Here is a 12,879-nt window from a genome sequence, read left to right as displayed (position 1 = left end):
TCCAGCTTCAACAGTCTCTTCAAAGCTAATAATAATAATAATAATAATAATAATAAAAAAACAATAATAACGATACTACTATTACTACTACTACTACTAACAATAATAATAATAATAACAATAATAATAATGTAACAAATAATGATAACAACAACAATAACAATAATAATAATAATCATCACCATCATCATCATAACAACAATTACAATAATAATAATAATAATAATAATAATAATAATAACAATAATAATATTAATAAAAACAGAAGTCATTTAGGGTCAGTAAAAATATATCACAAACACGTCCCTGCATCGAAGGAGTTAATTAAAACTATACATTTAACAGGTAAGTCTATCACATCCGCTCAACAAAGAAGCGTCTATCGGGTCAATACACCCTGTTCAGCCAGACACCAGGTCATTTACATTTTTCGGACATAGCTAATTCATGTATTGAGATCCGGACTTTTTTTCTTCCCCTTTTTCTAGCCGGAGGAGTCAAATACAAAAAAAGGGAAACTCCATCATGCATTAGACAAAAACACATCATGGTACTGAAAGAATTAAACTGAATACGATTATCTGGCGCTAGTACTGGAGTAAATACGTAAATACATAAATATATAAATAGCTAAGTAAATAAAGTCGTTGTACTGAAGGCAATAAAGCAGGCAAGCTAATAATAAAAAAAAAAAAAAAAGACTTGTTTCCTGCCCTTACTTTCAAAATAAGTTAATTATACTCAGTTTTTTCAATTGAGGCGAAGATGCCCTTGACAGGTTGGTGGTGATTGGCTGAATGCAACATGTCCGAATAACATTTCATTCTCATTGCCAGACGCCATGTATCCCAAACGGGGTGGCCAAGGGCTTAGAGTTAATTGTTTTACAGGGAGGGGCACTAATCCTCCACCAACCCCACTTGACACGTAGGGATGCCAACAGCATCTGGTGTTCCCCGGCGGTCACCCATCCAAGTACTAACCAGACCCAACGTTGCTTAACTTCGCTGATCGGACGGGAAGCGGTGTACTCAACGTGGTATGGCCCCCTCAGATATATGTTGCTAATATATAATGCTAACGAGTACAGAGATAATGAAGTAATGTCGCAATCAGCCAGTCATCACCAACCTATCAAGTGCATCTTCGCCTCAGTAAAAAAAAAAATAATAATAATAATGAGTATAGGAGCAAAAAGAAGTAGCATTCAGAGAGTATAACACTCGCGCCCATCAACTGGTCTCACACAGATGAATGAAATCGTCTGGGATTAGTTCAAATAGAAGAGTTATCCCGTCTATGAGAGGGGTAAGGGTGCAGTACTATACCCTTTTCACTCTAACGTGGCCTAAAACTACCATCTCTCCACTTGAATGCTGAGTTGTATGAAATGAGTAACACTAAAATCAGGTGCTAGTCAAGAAGTGCTGTGGAAAGGATGTAGAGCTATAGCACTGCCTTTTTCTGTCACTGAGCTATTATAAATAAGCTGCAAAAGGATGCAAATCTGCGCTAATTAAAGGTATAACACTCAGGCCATATGACTCAACTCTCAACAATATGAAATGCCTGACTAACAGAAATATTTCCAGGTGTTACGACCATGAAAGTCGTAACGGAGACAGAGGAGAGAAATATTCCGTACGTAGTATAATGAAGTGTGGGGGAAAATAGCCATCTTTCCCGTTTCCCGTCCTTCACTGTCAAATTCTGATTTATGTGAATAATTTCCTGCAACAGGTTTATCCGGCAAATCTATTACACATCACAAAATTGCACTATCAGCTCCACACACTAATATGTCGTGATCCTTTTTTTTCCTGTATTAATTTGTTCGAACAATTGCCAAAGGTTTATTCGCTGTTTAGGATAGAGTTTTTGACTTGAAGGGGTTTTATACATTCTTCATTAAACCCTCCATCACTAGAAACTTCATGTAAATCGTACAAACCTTGCCTGGAGTAGGAAGATTTAAAAAAATTAGAAACACATCATCGTCCAAAAATTGTGAATAAAACAGCCACGAGCACGAATAAGTTTTAAGGAAGATGGTATCGTACTGAAAAGATTTGTTTAATAAAATATTACTGGAAAAGATTATTCCACCATAGCCACTTCTCTGCTATTGCTTTTAGTTTTGTGGTCCAAGGCTCATCTGAAATGTGAAGCCGGTGGACTGCAGGCTTAAGCTGCACTTCTGCCACCATCCTCCTTTCAGGGGATATAGAGTTCAGGGGCGTTTGTGCAACTGGGGAACGCAACCGCCCTTGGATAAGTGCCACCACGTGAAGGCGTCCCTCTCCAGCTTCATATGAAACTGAAACTCTTTTAGAATTTGGATGCTCAAGTCCGTAGATTTCTCGTGCATAAATTAACAGTCCGGTAGTGGTATTAGTAGAGATGGGCAGGAAACAGCAAAACAAAGCAAGTCAGAATCACAGCAACGAAAGTAAGATAAGCAAATTTTGAGTCTATTCTCATGTTGGTCATGTAGTTGTTTGCATGCAAAAAATGAAATCAACTGAGCTATGCAAGCACGAGTTATGGCAGGTTAAAATTTGAAAAAACGAGCAATTTTGGCAATCTTCTCAGTTTCTTAGAGCAGTTGTTCTGAGAAACTACGTATGTACAGCCTATATGCAACCCACCATAATACTCGCTATCACCGGGGATAGTGCAGTGACTAAGCGCTTAGTAAAGAAAGCAAACTTGCCATCAAGCATGCAGTTGCCTTTACCTAAAGCACAAAGGTCAAGCGCGCCATGACTGTAGGTATATGCATGCACAGTTCTGTTTCTAAGTAACGCGCAGCTGCAAATTCTGTGTGGAGAGTTACATTTTTCAAAGCAGAAGAAGCAGAAGAAGAAGAAGCCCCAGAAGAATGACCCTCCTCCTTCCCTCTCCAAAGGATGGTGTCTGGGGTAGCCCGGGGTGACCGCAAGTATACAGCAAGTAACCGTAATGATTTATCCTCCCAGAACATTACAGCGTAACATCAGTGATGCTTCTCATTGCTGCAGATGTACATCAAGAATGTTTACTTTTATAAAAAAAATAAAAAAAAAAGCTGTTGATTGATTGATTGTGTGTATATATATCTATATATATATATATATATATATATATATATATATATATATATATATATACACACACACACACACACACACACACACACACACACATATATATATATATATATATATATATATATATATATATATATATATATATTACTTTAAACATTATTCACAAAATAATACATTATCTGTCAATAAATAGTTATGTGAAGAAAGAGAGCAAACATGTCCAAAAAAAAAAAAAAATGCAGCTGGACTAGGGATGAGAGGACCAAAAAGTAAAGAAATATGAGGGGATGGGCACTGATACCACTGGGTACGTCATGTGATACAACAAGCCCTGAGGCGAACACCAATTCACTAGTCCTGTATGAGACAGCCCTAGCATATACTCAATATGGACGGTGGGTGTTAGCGCCGAACTGGTGACATGTGATGTAGGAGGACTACTGGGCCTTGGGGATATGCCCTGGGGATACGCCCTGAAGCCTTTCACCAGAGTCTGACACTAAAAAAAAAAAATACTTGCAATATTAACGCACGAGCATTACTGAGAAACAGTGACACCATTACGAGGGAGGTGATACGTGAAGCGATCACAGAGACTTTTGTTCTGCAGTACTAACATATCTCATTGTACATTCTCAGATAAGGTGATCCATACTGAACGGCACAATCTCGCTATACTTTTGTGGCTGCGAAGGCTTGATAGGTGAGATATGCTTGTCAACACCGACTGACATAAGCTATACGGAGTTTTAGGTGTTCTGAACCTCTCTTGATTATACTTCACATAGAATGAAACATACAACGGACTATTAATGGGTTACTTAGAATATTCTCCTCTTACGTCTGTCTTCTGCCTATGGAAAAGTTGGGAGTAAAGAAAGATAACGTCTCGAGTTTTTAGACCTTACCCCATTGCCTAAGAGGAATATGAAACTGCTTCTCTCCACAGGCCTTAATTGGTATCGCTAGTGAAGAATATCAATCTCTGCTTCTTACTTTGGTTTACACTTTACCAACGCTATGCGCTAACTGAGCTTTATGATTCTCGACATCATTGGACAAAAAGATAACAAGCTCTGGTAGCAACTCAACATATAGTGGACAAACAGACATCCAAATATTTAATATCTATATCTATTTATCTATCTACGTATGTATGTATGTATATATGTATGTATGTATGTATGTATGCTGAAAGATAGACAGACAGATAGGTAGACATATAATCAGATAGATAGACAGATGAATAAGACTAAATGTCTATCGACTCAACGCTCCTTGTTAAGCCAGGCAGCAAATATTTTACATTTTCAGTGTAGCATTACCGCCATGGTGAAGTTATTTAAAAAAATGATATTACCATGATACTTAGGGGGAGGCGGTGGCTCAATCGGTAGAGAGGTGGCCTGCAGTCCCACCGGACTCAGGTTCGAATCCCGGCTGGGGCAGGGAACAGTTTAATGATTTGAATTTCATTAAAATCAGGCTTTACTGATCTACCAGAAGACCTGCCGACATGTAAAAATACCCCCGCTAATACCAATACATTAGTCCTGTATGAGACAGCCCTAGCATGTATTCAATATGGACGGTGGGTGTTAGCGCCGAAGTGGTGACATGTTGAGGTGTATGGTATGTAGGATGACTGCTGGGCCTTGATAGCAGGCTGTGAAGCCTATGCCCAGAGTCGGACACACACACACACACACAAAAAAAATGTACACTGAAATTTCGTAAGCAGGTAACATGGACAAAGGCTTACCTATTAATTCACAAGCGTCACTTCTCACTGTTCTCTGGCAGGTATTCCTAAGGTGACAGGACACTCGGTATGTTTCTCTGCACATATATTTTTCTATTCAACATGATGCGTCAGGAGGGGAATAGACGGACATGCCCAAAGTGTGAAGAAGACGTAGAGGAATAACAGACCAAATTTGTGGAGGAAAGTGACGAAAATACCCCAGGTGTGAAGTAGGTGCAGTGGAACATTAAGCCAACTTCTGACCTTGATTGCACAACTGATGTCTAAATTTCCTTTACATGTGTGGGATTTTGAATTAATGTAGCGAGATGCTGAAATGTTCAACTCACACAAATATGGGAGTTATGATGGATTAATGGCTAAGCTAACACTATACTAGACAGAACTGACGTGAATCAATGCGTCTCATCAGAATTCGACATGTCTAGAACGAAGTAAAATGAGTAAGTTTTCTTTCATTCTTTCAGCTATTCTACCTATCTATTGCCAGACGCCTTAATCCCGTAAGGGGTGGCCACAAACATATCGCCTCCATGTCACCCTGTCCCTCGCCATTTCGCTGCCGTCTCCCCAGCTCAGACCCTCCTCTCCCACAGACCTCTCCACTCCATCCCTAGACCTCATCCTCGGCCTCTACCTCCCTCTCCCCCTTTTACCTCACTCACATACAGCACATTTACCGGTACCTTGTTTGTCTGTCGCTCTCCACCCTCGCACTTATTAATCTATTGATATATTTATTTATTCATTCACGTATCCCGTCTCTCCATCCGCCTCAAAACTCTGTGAATGATATTTGCGAAGTGGAAATCCCCCACCCTGGCCTTGGGTTCCTTCTTTCTTGCATTAAAAAAAAAAGCCCTGAATACGCCCCCCCATCCCCCCCGTGTCTGACAGAAAGGGTTGAATTCTAAGGTCGACTGGGAGATTTCCGCTTTGAAGATTCGTAACACTTTTTCCTTAGCGATTTACTCTGCACAAGGCACCTTTATCCTCTTGTATGTTATCGATGGAAACAGTCACTAATAAAACAATACAAATAATAAATAAGGGAATGTTAAGGTGTAATGTGCAGAATAAATCGCTTAGGGAGAGGTGCCACGGAGCCTTCACTGCCACCAAGAATACTGCACAAGTTATATTAAGTTTAGGAGACTTTCTAGAACTCTTCCTTAGGTCCGTATTCTCGTCGGGTAAGGAAGCTCCCTAACACCTCTTCCTTAACAATTTATTGGGATATGGCTGGTTAATACCCTTTTGTACGTTATCTATGCTGGGTATGACGACACTGGAAGGATTTATGGAGTACAGAAAAGGACAGTAATGTGTAATCAGCGAAATAAATCACTTAGGAAAAGGTGTTGGGGAGCCTCCTTAACTGACAAGAATATAAGTTTATGTAATACAGAATAAAAAGGTAAACTATAACAACCAAAATAAACTGCTTAGGAAATGGTGTTAGGAAGAGTCCTTAACTGACAAGAATATAAATTCATGTAACACAAAACAGAACAGTAAGGCACAACAAGCAAAATAAATTGCTTAGGAAAAGGTGTTAGGGAGCGTCTTTACCCAACGAGAATATAAGTTTATGTAACAGAATAGAAAGGTACGATAAAACCAAATTAAATCGCTTAGGAAGAGGTGTTAGGGAGCTTCCATTGCCGACGAGAATATAAGCTTCTGTAACAGAACAGAAAGGTAGGGTAAAACCAAAATAAATCGCTTAGGAAAATGTGTTAGGGAGTGTCCTATCCGATGACAATATATGCTCATGTAACACAAAACGGAACAGTACGGTACAACAAGGCGAATAAATCTCTTAGGAAAAGGTGTTAGGGAGCGTCCTTAACCGCCAAGAATATAAGCTCATGTAACAGAATAACAAAATAAAGTTCAGCTGGCAAATGAATCGCTTAGGAAAAGGTGTTAGGAAGATTCTTTACTCGACAAGAATATAAGTCTATGTAACAGAATAGATAGGTAAGATAAAGCCAAAATAAAACGCTTAGGAAAAGGTGTTAGGGAGCTTCCACAGCCGACGAGAATTATGCTCATGTAACACAAAACAGAACAGTAAGGTTGAAGCAAAATAAATCGCTAAGGAAAAGGTGTCAGGGAGCTTCCTTAGTCGAAGAGTAACACAAAATAGAACAGTAAGGTAAAGCAAGCAAAATAAATCGCTCAGGAAAAGGTGTTAGGGAGCTTCCTTTGTCGACGTGTAACACAAAATAGAACAGTAAGGTAAAGCAAGCAAAATAAATCGCTCAGGAAAAGGTGTTAGGGATCGTCCATACCCGACGAGGATGTAAGCCCTAATCAGAGTGTGCAGGAAACCAGGATTTATCAGCAATGCAGGTGAAGGTATGACGGGCATTATTACTCTTTACCATGCTACCTACCCTCACAGACACACACCTTTTCGTCGTGGGTACACATTTTCTGTTTTATTTATTTGTGTATTTGTCTGTGTATCTATCTATCTATCTATCTGTCTGTCTGTCTGCCTTGATCTATCTATCTGTGTCTGCCTTGATCAATCTATCTGTGTCTGCCTTGATCTATCTATCTGTGTCTGCCTTGATCTATCTGTCTGTCTTCCTTGACCTATCTACCTATCTATTTATGTATATTTATATTTATCAACCTATTTATCTGTCTACCTACCTACCTACCTACCTATCTATCTGTGTCTGTCTGTCATCTAGTTATTAATGTATTTTTGTAGCTGCCAGATTACTTCATTCACTCTTGAGATATCTTTCTAGTGAAGGAATTAACACTGAAACTCCTATAACTCACTTTCAGTAAAATAAAATCCTTTGGTTATGGCAAGATAAAAATACCTGACTTACATAATCATTAACTGAAACTGTACTAACCCTCCCAGGTTCCTAGGCCCGCTAACAACTCTTCCAAAGCGATTTATTTTGCTTTCTATACCCTGCCGTTCTCTCTTGTGTTACTTAAACCATTCTAATATCACAACACTCTGCATATGTAAAGTCTATCTATCTATCTATTGCCAGACGCCATAATCCCGTACGGGGTGGCCATTTGACTGAGTTATTTGTTTTACAGGGAGGGGCACTAACCCTCCACAAACCCACTTGACACGTAGGGAGCACGTATGGTTTGGTTATATGGTTACCACCCAGCGCTGTAAATGGTTTCTTGGCTTACAGGAAACCATTTGGCTTGTCACTCAATGTAAAGCCACCTGTAACGGAAAGAAAAGCAATAAGTAGAGACAGGAAAGATGGGAGAAATAGGAAGAGAGGAGGGCAGGCACAGAAAAAGAATGATAAAGGCTAAGGAAGAAGTAGGCAGCACTACATTAAGTGAGTGGATGATGGTCGCCACCACCTACCACTCATACGTAAAGTGCGAAACGATATTAACCAGTCATATCCAAAAATAAATTGCCATGGAAGAGGTTTTAAGGAGTTTACCCGATGAGAATACAGAACTTCATTCTCACTCAGTTGAATAAAATCGTTTGGAGATAACTGGCATAAAATGTCAGATTTGTTCCCGTCGTGAGAGGGTTACTAGAGGCTCTAGTTAACCTCTGTATTTCAAGAAGTCTCCCCTTTAAATAAATAAAAATCGTTTCATCATCATCATCATCCGGACCTCCTTTCCCATTTTAGGGCGGGGTGTGGAGTAGCAGCGTCCAGACAGCAAAAGTCTGCCTAGTTCAATGGGCCACGCTTCCATTCACTCATCAATCAAGACTAAGGAATCCTGGCTCCATATGATAGGCCAAAAGGTTTCACCATGTACTGTAGCTGAATTAAAAAAAAAAAAAAAGTCCTTGGACTGACGCGGTTATTAACAATGCAGGTGAGATTACTACCTGGTTCAGTGGCACCCGTCACGACACCTGCCCCCATTAGCAAAGGGTATATTTAAGACGGTAATCAATATTTGTCTCCCCCCCTCCCCCCACCGGCCTTCTCCACCCTGCACGACAAATGGGGACTTTCTTTTTTTTGTGTCCGACTCTGGTCATAGGTTGAACAGCCAGTTCCCTGAGGCCAAGTTGACTTCCTACGTATTACACACCTCCACATGCCACCACTTCGGCGTTAACACACACAGTCCATATTGGATACATTCTAGGACTGCCTCGTACAGGAATGGTGTACTGGTATTAGAGGGAGTATTTTTACTACATGTTGATGAGTCTCACGGTAAATCAGGAAAGTCGTATTTAATGAAACTCAAATCCTTAAGCTGTTTCCTGTCCCAGCCAGGAGTCGAACCAGGGTCTATTTGGACTGCACGCCAAATATCTACCTCGTGGGCCACCATTTCCCCCGCTGGATTAATGGTACTAATATTAACAACGAGGCTCCTATGACTCACTTTTAGCTTAATAAAATCGTCTGACGTTAGCTGCCAGACGTCACCAGATTCTTGGAGATAATGGCCCTCTTCTAGGCGATATGAATGTACAGCCTTCTTCTTCTTCCAGGGAGAAAGGGAAACGCACGACGAATGACTGGAAATGCTGCAACACTGATCCGACAAGCTAAGGAACGAAGACTTTATCAGCCTCTCGAGCACAAGAGGGTCGTTATGGTAGGCAGTCAATCTTTTTACCCCTAAAATGTGCAGCTGGGTGAATCAGAACAATGAGGAAACAGCCTTAATTCACTTGTCTGACCGGCCCGAGAATCGAACTTGGGAGCTTCCACTTGCGACACGGACACGCTAACCAATGCAGCATCAGATTCCCTTAATGAACTTCGAAGTAAAAGGAAAATACGCGACTAATAGCTTGAGATCTGGGGCTATTTTTTCTCTCTGACTCAGAAAAAAAAAAAAAAAAAATCGTAGCACTTCTCCCTTTGCGGTTTATTTTGCGTATTCCACCTTAACATTTTTTTGTATGTCATTTATGGGAGCCTGGTCGTCTAGTGGGTCAAGGTGCTTTAATGTGGTCCTTTAGAGTTTACACCTGAGGGATATTTTGGGTTAATTACTCACCTAATGAAATTCAGGATAAGCAATAATACTCTCTTCACTTTAACTTGGCCCAGAGATTCGTTTTTTTTTAAAGCTAATTTTGCGTTGATCAGTGGCAGAAAAAGACAATACTACGGCCCTACATTCTTCCCACAGCACTTCTTCCTGTCTAGTACCATATTCCAGCGTTAACTCATTGCTACAAATCAGCTGTTACTAAATGGGTAGACGAGAATTTTAAGCCAAGTTTGAGTGAAAGGAGTACAGTTCATCTCACCTTAAATGTATGGACCAATTAGCCTACAGTCGGGCCCCTATTCTCCTAATAAGGTAATACAGGTGTGAGTGACAGGTAGATGTTCTTTATATAGTGTTAACATCGACCTGGTTAGCATCAGTAACATATAAAACATCATAAGGTTTCTTAGAAAGAGAGAGAGAGAGAGAGAGAGAGAGAGAGAGAGAGAGAGAGAGAGAGAGAGAGAGAGAGAGAGAGAGAGAGAGAGAGAGAGAGAGAGAGCTGTGGTCGAGTGGCGTACTCTTTCTTTTCCAGCACGATGTAAGTTAGGTTACGTAAGTCTGCCAGGGTTAGGTTACGTTGCTCTGTTAGTATTAGGTTCCGTTAATTTAGGCTGTTTTGGTTGGGCAAGTTAAAATTAGGTTAGATAAGAGTGTTAAGTTCGCTTTGCCTGTTAGGGTTAGGATTGGCTTGACTGTAAGTAGTAGGATCACCCTCAAGAGGTGAATTTGAATGTCTGGTGCTGAAACGGCTTATAGTGGAATTATCTATCTATCTATCTATCTAGCTAGCTAGCTATCTATATATATATATCCATCTATATAAAGTATATATTTATAAATGCCTATCATTCCAACATAAAAGTGAGTGAAGGTTTCCAGCCAGTACCATCCACCTCTTATTTCTTTTACGAAACTTCCCTCCACCCCCACGCCCTGCCGCCCTCCTATCCCCCCTCCCCCTCGCCTCGCCAACCACACAGCCACGGGGCAGAACATATTCAATTACAGGGTTGGCTGCTGGCTAAGGAAAGGACTGCTGGAAAATGTAATTTCATTCGCCTGAGATCACATAATAAAACTGTATTTTTAGCATTTACTCAATGCAATTTTTGCGTCCATTAATTTTCAGCAGTTCCTTATGAGTACTGTTACAGAGGTGGGAGCTAACGAAGGCGACAACCAGGCCTTGCTGTTTGGAAAGTCTTTCTAGAGCTGAATAAAATCATCTGGTGAACACAATTATTAATAAGGGTGACAATAAATCTTTACTTTCTCTTCCTCATACTCTGTGGCGACTTTATTTTGGTTAGGGAAGACTTCTCTAACTGGAGGGGGAATATTTCACCTTCAATAACCCTTTCACTATAATCAAATTATTACCGCTTCCTGACGATTTTATTCAGTTTACGAAAGATCTCGGGTATGTAGTTGTTGTGTATCCAGGCTTTTCTGAAACGTGAAGCCGGTGGACTACACGTTTAAATTGCCCTCCTCCTGCTGCTGCTGCTGCTCATCCCTCCATCCTTCTTTGTGCGGAGAGGAAATATGGCTGTGGGACGTTCATATAACCAGGCATCTGAGCCGCCTTCATATATCAGTGCCACCACGTAAATCTCTCTCTCTCTCTCTCTCTCTTATTGAGCTTGTGCAGACTCCTACCTAACGCCTCTATATCAAGAAATCTCCAATCAACCCATTACAGGGGCTTGAAAAGGAAAAAAAAAGAGAGAGAGAGAGAGAGAGAATCAATTAAGGAATCAATTATAACATACTGGACAGTCGCGATGAATGGATTAATGCAATTTATTTATACTTTCTCATAATTAAAAAAAAAAATACTTCCCTAGAAACACTGTACTTGAATTATCACTCCTCTTCCACGTTATTTAGTAAATCTTGAAGAATTGTAAGAGAGTAATTTGTGGCTCCTTAATACCGGAGTTGCAAAATTGAACTGTGGATAGGAAAGAAATATGCCAAGTCCCAGGCATGGCTTTGGAACGGTTTGAGGATTATTATTATTATTATTGTTATTATTATTATTATTATTATTTTACACGACAAACATTTGATGTCGATTTAGTTTATTCTTGCTTCTACCACTTCATTTTACTCAGATATGAAGAAACGCTTGAGATGAAGGCGTTAACTAAGGCTACATACAAGGTCGTACATATATAACACTCCCCTACCACTCCTTAAGGCAGTCTGTCGTCTGCTGGGGAGGGGGGGGGTGCTCAGTCTGCGTATTCGTACCCCCGCTGCCACACCCATGCCCACACCAGCAGACTGATCTTTCTGCCAAAACACATATCACCAGGCAAGTGTCTGGTTTAGCGATATTTACGAACCACCCTCTATATAAATGAATCCACTGGAAAAAAAATCTATCTATTTATCTATTTATAGCCCGACACCCTAATCCCGCAAAGGGTGGCCGCAGACAAAACGCCTCCAAGGCGCTCTGCCACCCACCATTTGACTACCCTCCCCTGCAACTCACTCCCCCCTCCCTCATATACTTCTCAACTCCAACTCTCCACCTCATCCTCGGTCTTCCCCTCCCTCTCCCTCCCTCCACCTCACCTACATACACCCTCTTAGTTAACTAAAATCCTCAAGAAATGAAAATAAAGGATACCGTAGTAGTGAAGGTAATATAACAGTTTAAGAGTTTTCTACAAGACCCACCGATATGTCAAACACACACACACACACACACACACACACACACACACACACACACACACACACACACACACACATCGCTAATACCTTCATACTGGTCTTGAATGAAACGGCTTTAGATTTTGCTTCGTATGGCGGTGGGTATTAGAGCCAAAGTGGTGATATATGATAGTGTATGGGCCAGAGGAGGACAGCCGGTATTAAGGGAACGAATTGTCTGGACCACTTTTACTCTAACTTGGCCTAAAATTGCCATGTCTCCGTCGTGAGTACTGAGCTGTAGTAGTAGATTAACACTAGAAAATGACGCTAGTAACGAAGAAGCACAACGGGAAGTAAGTA

General features: G+C 40.5%; 1 protein-coding gene and 1 pseudogene across 1 annotated transcript in view; both read right to left on the bottom strand.

Annotated features, from left to right (window-relative positions):
* The window catches only part of LOC145407831 (adipokinetic hormone/corazonin-related peptide receptor variant I-like), a 203,351-nt gene that overhangs the window by 122,181 nt on the left and 68,291 nt on the right, over positions 1-12,879 (bottom strand). The window lies entirely within an intron of this gene.
* Positions 935-1,053, bottom strand: LOC145407942 (5S ribosomal RNA; annotated as a pseudogene).

The sequence above is a fragment of the Coenobita brevimanus genome, chromosome 74, assembly GCF_032717465.1.
Source record: "Coenobita brevimanus isolate Jiangsu-jjx chromosome 74, ASM3271746v2, whole genome shotgun sequence".
Classification (NCBI taxonomy): domain Eukaryota; kingdom Metazoa; phylum Arthropoda; class Malacostraca; order Decapoda; family Coenobitidae; genus Coenobita; species Coenobita brevimanus.
Note: the sequence above shows the minus strand (reverse complement) of the source record. Positions and strands in the feature narration are given on the sequence as shown.